Source organism: Coffea arabica, chromosome 9e (genome assembly GCF_036785885.1).
Source record: "Coffea arabica cultivar ET-39 chromosome 9e, Coffea Arabica ET-39 HiFi, whole genome shotgun sequence".
In the NCBI taxonomy this organism is placed as follows: domain Eukaryota; kingdom Viridiplantae; phylum Streptophyta; class Magnoliopsida; order Gentianales; family Rubiaceae; genus Coffea; species Coffea arabica.
Window position 1 is genome coordinate 33,150,343 of NC_092327.1, and position 8,710 is coordinate 33,159,052.

Genomic DNA, 8,710 nt, shown 5'->3' on the forward strand with positions numbered 1-8,710 from the left:
AAAAATTTGGATGGCTCTCTAATTATTAAGTTGGTCAACTTTTAATCCTCTAACTATTAAGTGCATACTTTTGCTTCCCCAAACTTGTAAAAGGGTATATTCCCTACCCTTGATGTATGTTAACATTACTTGGCACTCCTAAAGTTTTAAAATAACCACTAGCCACCTATAAAACCATACCTTTTGTAGCAATCTCGCTCTTGTGTCATTAAAATACCCTTGCAATAATCGTTTAACAATATATATATATATATATATATATTTCTTCCGGTTCCACTCTTTTATATTGTCTTATATTGAATTTTCTACAAATTTGATTATAATATAAGATTTACATGTTTTGCTTAAAATTTTTATCTTCCATAATGTTTTGCCTAAAACTTGTTAAAGTTGTAAGGATAGTTTTGCCAATTCTGCTATGATAGTGATCGATGGTCCCATCTCCACTGATATGGGAATTAAGTGATATTTCTAATATTTCAAGAATAGCAAGTGATATCATCATAAATCTTAGAAGAGATTTTTTAAATTATTTCTAACAAAATGGGTGGAGAGTATATTTTTTTATAAGCTTGAGGGACAAAAATATGTGTTTAATAGTTAGATGGCTAAAAATTGAACATTGACTCTGTTTGGATTCTTCATTTTTTGAAAAATAAGTTTTTCATATATAATATTACAATAATACATAAATAAAAATAACTCTAGAAACACTAAATCCATACAATATATCAAAAAAACTCTAAATATACAAAAAAAAATAAAAAATATGCAAATAGTTTACACCATCTTCTTCTTTCATGTATCATCACCATCCCCTCATTCCTCTTTCTTCTCCCTCCATCTTCCTGCTCCTTCACCTTCCTTTCCTCCCCTTTCCTCCTCCCTTCACCTTCCCTTTCCTCTCCCATTTCTTACCATGCCCATCGAGGCCATGTATTAAAGGAGGGGAGGGGTGGGGTGTGATGGAAAAGGAGAGAGGAGAGGAGGGTAAGGGAAGGGAAGGAGGGGAGAGAAGGAAAAGGAAGAGGGAGGAGGGAGGATCGGTGGTGGTGATGAGTGGTAGTGTTAATTTTTTAAAAACTATTCTAAATATTTTTTAAATTTTAAAAATACTCCAAAATATATTTCAAAAGCATCTATAGTAAAATTTTTTTATATAAATTATTATATAAAATATTTCAAAAACACTTCAAAAAATAATTAATTCAAAAGGAGAAGGACATTCAGATTTTTTGCCAATTGCAGAACACGGTAAATGACTTTCGAATATTTTCACGGTTAAGATTTTAAAAAACATACCAATACATTATCCCAAATAAAAAGGAAATCAAAGGAAACATTGGTCCAACTAACCATACCAAAATCGAGGACAATGAGATCTTCTCAAAGTAGAAAAATTCGTACCACAGAAAATGCAAATGGCAAAGGAAAGTCACAGTCATTAATAATACGATGAGCCAGACCGACTGCGGCCAGAAGAGTACATGAGCAAGTTGACGCTGTCTCAACGATGCTGAGCTGCCGCCTAGTTATTGGTAGGAGGCTGACAAAAACTGTACGGACGGACAATGAAATCTTCGGACGTTGTACGGACAAACCTCATCAATCTCTGTTCACTCTTGGTAACTAGGAAGTGCTTTAACTTTTGGGACAATTGATGCCGATTTCCCGCTGCAAATTAATCTGCCAAAGTGTTGACAAGGATGTGAGCTCAACCTCCCATCTTAAATCACTGTAGATTCCCTTTTAAGGTAATGGAATGTAGTCTAGTTTATCCCAAGAAACAAAGAAAACGCACGCATTGATTTTTGTTTTTTTTTTTATTGGACACGATCAATTTTAATATATATCTACTCATACTCTATATTAGAAATTTTTTGCCAGACACGATAGATTCTAATATATACTTACTCCTAATCTACACTAGGGGAGAAGGAGGACCCAAGAGGATCAAGGGGAGAACTTGAGGGGAATCACCACTGATTCAGACGGATACCTATACATCCGCTGGCAAAATTTTTTCAAGAAATCTTGGATTAGAATACAAATCAAGGAATTTGACTTCTTGACTTACATCTAAGTAGAACCTTAAAACTCTCTTAGTAGCCAACTACTCTAGGAGTAATTGGTTGCACTTACTGATTACTCATATAGTGTGCTTGGATTGACTATTTTTTACACAAACTATTTTTAGAGTTTATGGTAACAAATCCCATAGCAAATCTAAAAACACACATTCAAGTACACTAAAAAAATAAAAAATAAAATGAATCTTAAACTTGTTTCTTCTTTCACACACCAGTATCATCCACCAATACCGACAGCAATTGTCGGCATCCACCCTACTCTCTTTTTTTTTTTTTCAATTTTTCTCTTTCTCCCTCCCTTCCTTTCTTACTCCGGCTTTCCCCCCACCTCTCTTTTCCATTCTTTCCCTCTCCCTTTTTCCTCCCTTCTCTCCCCTTCTCTAATTATGCCAAGTAGGACCAGTGCAACTAAAAAGGGGAGAGATTGTAGGAGGAGAGAAGGAAAAGGAGGGAAATAAGGAAAGATAGAGGGGGATGACGAAGGAGAAGCAAGGGGAAGAGGAGGGAAAGAGCAGAGGGGGAGGCTGGTGGTGGCAATAGATGAAGGGAGGGACAATGGTGGGTAATAGTGAATGATGAAATTTTTTAAATTTTTTAAACAACCTCAATAAAATTTAAAAATTTAAAAATAACCAAAAGTACATTTTGAAAAACACAAAATTCACACGAACTATTCTACTCTAATTCTTTTTTACATGTACTGCTATAGTAAAAATTTTAAATAATAACTCCAAAAACACTTATTCCTTACGGAACCCATGTTCATGAGCAGCTACTTACCTTTCGATTCACTAGCATTATTTGACTATTCATTACACGTTGTTAAATTGCATAAATATCTTGACTAGGATGGCCGTGTTTTTATCTTCTTTTGATAATGGCATAATGGATATATCTAGACTCTACTCCATTGTGAGGCAAATGAGTAACAATGTCTCTAGGGGGCTACCCTACCTTGCTTCTAGTTCCAATAATTCTATGGAAAATTTTAAAACGTTTTAATGGGATGAGAGGCCACCCTAGTTGATTTTGTTCATGAGCAGCTAGTTACCTTTCGATTCACCAGCATTATTTGACTATTCATTACACATTGTTAAATTGCATGAATATCTTGATTAGGTTAGCCTTTTTTTTTGGGATAATATCAGAAACCTCCCCGGATATTTCTCTTAATATCACCTGGTACCCGTAAGATTTTAAAAAAAATCACTTCCCTTACTTTTGTTATTTGTATAACAAAATTTTTAAAAGCCCAAAACTGCCTTTTCACTTGCTAAATAAAAAATATTTCTAAACCATTTTGTTCACTTCAAGAAAACCATCACTTAAAAAAAATCTCCTGAAGTACTACCACATCATAATGCTATGCCCCATAAAAATATAAATTTGAAAAATAAAAAAAGATATTTAAAAAGAAATACACTTGTTCCACTTTAACTCCATATGCTTAAAATCGATTTCTTATGAAATTTACATTTTTTTCAACATCTTTTCAATCCTTGCCTAAACTATTAAATTGTACCAATCATTATAAAAATTAACTCAAAATAAATAAATTAATCATACCCCACTTCATCACAATCACAAAAAATAAAAGATAAACAAATTTTAATTTATTATAGTTTACAAATAAAATATTGCATAGTCATCCAAAAAATGAGTAAGAGAGAATGATGGAAAAAAGGGAAAGAGAAGAAAGTGACTTTTTTTAAAAAAATTTTAAACTTCATTTATTTGATATGTGAATTATGTGTCAAGTGAGGGTTAATATAGTTTTTTTACAATTATTAGGGAAGATAAGTGATATTTCAAAAAACCTCAGGGGTGCCAAGTGATATTAAGAGAAATCTCAAAGGAGGTTTCTAATATTATCCCTTGTTTTTATCTTCTTTCAATAATGTCATAATGGATCTATCTAGACTTTACTCCTTTATGAGGCAAAAGAGTGATAATGTCACTAGGGGGCTACCCTACTTTGCTTCTAGTTCCAGTAATTCTATAGAAAATCGCCAATTTAGTTCTCAAACTATTTCACTAAAGCCGATTGGTCCCTTAACATTTTATCACATGCATTAAGTCCTTTAACTAAAATTCTTGTGCCAATTGAGGACCTATACGGTGTCACCACCCAAAACATATATTTTTGTACCCAAACCAACAGCGAGGCAGGGGCTTTTTTGGAAGTAAAAAATACGATTTTCTACGGGAAGCAAGACATCAACCATTTTGGGACCAAATTGGGGAAAACCTTTGAAGCAAAATAGGTGAGCAAAATTAGGGCTTTTTTCTGACGCAAACTGCCACCAATCAAATGAGATAAGATGAAGGAAACAGAGTGGAATGAAGAAACTGGTTTACGGACGGCACAGTGGAGCAAGGAAAAGCTCGAGGATGAAACTCCGACGGAATGGCAGTGAGGATTTCCGGTAAGTCTTGGCCTACTTATAAGTGTTTGAAGTTAATATTTTTCCTAACAAGTTGAAGTTTGCATCTGAAATAAGTGGTTGGTTGTTGAATTATAGTTGTCAGATTTTTCCTTTTCTAATTTCAATGATAAGGTTTTGGTACATATGAGATGTGGGGTATGGCATGATATGTGTAGTGGCCTCCCTTATTACTTTAGTTTCGGTGGTCCCTTTGATGTGAAAATAACACTATGTTGTTGTTCTCATGCTACTTAATTGGGTTACAGGATAGTGACCGAGCATGTGGATGCCTAATTAAAATTTTTTTTGTCTTTTGTACCAAAAAAAAACACAGGACATGAGCTAGACTGTTTTACACTAAAAATGTATTACGGTGAGGTATATTTTGGACCACCACAAGAAAAGTATGTGGGGGGTATTATGGAATCCTTTGAAGGTGTTATAGTGAATGTAGTTAACATGTCACATCTCCATGGCTTCTGCACTTTTGTCGGATGTGAAGAAAATGTCAAATTGCTTTATAGAGTTTCTTGTGGAGATTGTATCTTCAAACTTCGCAATATAGAAAGTGAGGATAATGTTATAGACATGGCCTTTATTGGAAAGCAAACTGGTGTGGTTGAGGTGTACTTGGTGCAGGAATTTCACATTAGATTTATTGATAGTAAAGTGGGCAGCTCAAATGTGGATATTGGAGAGGCTGGTATATCAAATGAAGATTCTTTTTATGTTGACATCACGTTTGAGGAGTCTACCACATTTGAAGAAATCAATGTGCCAATTGAATTAATAGAGGAAGAAGATGGCTATTGTGTTGAAGAAGATGCACAATCAGATTCTACAGAAAATGAAAGCTTGGTCGATAATGATTATGACTTTAGGGACGATGAAGATGATGTCATTTTCAAAAAATCTGTTGTCGGTGCTGATAAAGAGCTTGAAAAAACGAAGGAGATAATAGAAACAGTTGCTCCTGAAGGCAAGAATGAATGCAGAAAAAATGAACAAAAAAGCCGGTTGTTGGAGGAGCATTAGGCAGAAAAATAGGAATGATACAACTGGTGACTTCAAGTTATACGATGGAGAAAATATTGAAGTGCATGAAGAATCAGAGTCAATCAATTCTGAAGAGTTAAATAGCAATAGTGAAGCCTCGGATGAAGATAATTGAAAGAGGAAAAAGCCAAGGTATGTGAGGTTTAGACCTGAGCATGATATGGTGGATCCAAAATTCTTTGTTGGGCTGTTATTTGATGATAAACAGATATTTAAACGAGCTATTGATTATTATGGAGGCAAATGGGGTAAACATTTTAGGTAGAATGCGGGCTAAATGCAATAGTGTAAATTGTGGCTGGTTCATTTATGCTTCAAAAAAGATTGATAGTGATGCTTTTATTATTAGAACCATGGGACCATCTTGCAATTGTGGTAGGTGACAGGTTGTCGATGCCTGTGCAATAATAATAATGATAATTCTAGTTGCCAGTAAAAGCAGTTTCGAGTCAATTCTAGTACTGGAGTAGGGACTCTGGATGTGCAATGGGTTATTAGATTTACCCTGACTCCGAAGAGTTTGCTAAATCCGATATATCAGAATTTATTCACGAGAACTTGTTAATTTATATATAGGGAAAGTAAGGTCGTATCCTCAGGGATTGGGGATATTTGTCTCTTTTGAAGTTCAAATTGACAGTGGGGGATTTTTTGAAAATTGACAATAAGCTATACTAATCAAATATTACAATTAAATAAAAATTAAATAGCAATCTGTAAAACTCAAATAGTATTGGACAACTCTAGTCAAGAAATAACTTTACCAATGGTTCACCTAATTGATCATCGACGCAGAGATAATTCCAATTATTAACTAATAAATAAGTTATAACTGTCAAACAAACGATGATAGTCAACTCCTTCTTACTATGTCGATAACTGAGGTACGCCCGTCAATCACTACTCTAATCGGGAAATAATCTTAGGTACACCCATAAGATTTAATTCCCCAATTACCTTACGTATTAGAGGAGTCCTATTCTAACCAAATAACACACTACCAGAATTATTTTAGATTAGTCTGCGTATTCCCCTGACACAAACCGAATCATGTCAGTTGCCACTATTTTAAAGCAATTAAACAATTACGGATTTAACGTTGATAAGTGACTAATTTACGTAATAATTGTATGACATTTTATATTATTTTTAGTCACTTTGGTTATATTATTGGAAGAATATGAATCATTTTGGCTATAATTGGTGAATAAATGTTTTTAAGTGATTAAATGAGGTTTTTATCACTTTTTACTTGGATTTTGTGTATTTTGACAGTTTTGACACATTTTCGTATTTCGGCTATAACTTGAGTTACAATGATCGGATTGGGATTATTCTTGAACCCATTTAAAGATAAGAGATAGATCTACAACTTTGGTGAAGACATCTAAATCCAGTTTGAAGGTGTTCCAGGTCAAAATGCCGAATTACAATAGCAAATTTCTACTGGTCGAAACTGGAACAAGGCATGGAGCAGGTAAGGGTATTTCAGTCATTTCTCAGCCTACACAGATCCAAATGAGGTGATTCTTGATGCATTGGAAAGCTAACTCAAAGGGCTACAAGTTTTATGTTTTGGTCAAGAGCTAAATCAGCTTTTATCATCAAGAAAATATCGGTTGAAGTTGGGCCAAAAACAGAGCAAGTGATCCACACTCGGATCCACTATTCATCCGAACCCTCGGTTGTTTCTGGGTTAGTGGATCCGAGCTCGGATCCATACGGATCCGAGGTACTGTAGCAGCTCGGATCACTGGTCAGAAAAGGCTGCTCTGTACGCGTAAAAAATCAATTTCACCTCCACCAACTCACATTGGATGCTAGACATGTGAGAAACATTCCCAGCTGTAAAAGGGAGATGTAATTCTCATTTCTTGACCACCTTTCATCATTAAATAGCCAAATGCATTGCAAAAATAGGGGATTGGAGAGATTGGAGTCCATAGCAGAAAAATAGAGAGTGAGCTACGGGAGAAGCTTGAAACTGCAGAAATGTAGCTCTTTCATCTCTCTAGTGTTAGTTTAGCTTAGTATAGAGTAGTGTAGCTTTTCCATTCTTGTTTATTATCTAGATTAGGATGAAGATGGAGGATGAAGAAGGCAAGGAAGAAAGCTCATGTGACAAGGGTTGTATTCCTTCCAAATTCTTTATCTTTTGTATTTGATTCCAATTTTAATTAATATACAAGTTTTGGATTTTGTGTTCATTATGTGTTTCTAAAGTTTATACCTTGGGTTTGGTTGAACTTTCTATAATTGTTAGTGTTTATTATTTGGTTATTTGATTGCTATGATTTGAGCAAGTTATTTAGCACTTTGGTTCTTTAAATCATGATTAATCTGGTACCATTGATTGTGATTATTTAAGGTGTTGTTTCTGCAATGAAAATTGAGATTTAACACTAGTTCAAGAAGTGCTAAACATAGGGAGTACACTCACGAAAGTAGAGGTGCACTTATGTGGTTTTTAGTGATTCATTTCATGTAATTTCATTGAAGAAATGAACTTGTAGCTAATTTCATAACCATGAGAATAGGTATGGATTAGTTATAAGTATAATTGATTCACTACGAAAGTAGGATTCAAATGCATAAGGAAATTACACCATAACTAGCCTAGATGTAGTACTCAATGATCCAAATATAACACTTGCATGAGTAGTTAGGGATACCACAACCTAAGGAGCTTTCATTTGTTATTTTCTTGTATAATTTCAGTAGGCTTTAATTTGTTATAATTCATTGATAGTCTAAATAATAGAGAAGCTTTAGTAGTACCGGTAATTGCAATCTTCCTTGTGGGATCGACCCTTAATACCCTATACTCGCTCACGATTCGTATACTTGCGATAAATCGCGTGTGGGGTATTTAGGAGTTTATAAATGTAAAACTTGATTAGGATGAGCTTAATTGTATATGTATACTCCGCGCACGTCAAACGTTCTAATTGACATTTAGGTTGCTAAATTAATTCAACGTCCGAGCCCAGAATACTCAATTACTAAAACAACCATAAGCACTACAATCAGAGAATATGCAAATACCAGTAAATAAGAGGAATAAATAAAATTAATTTGATCTCACAATTTTTAGATGAACCAAAACCTCCATTATTCCTTGACTAGAAAAAGAAATTT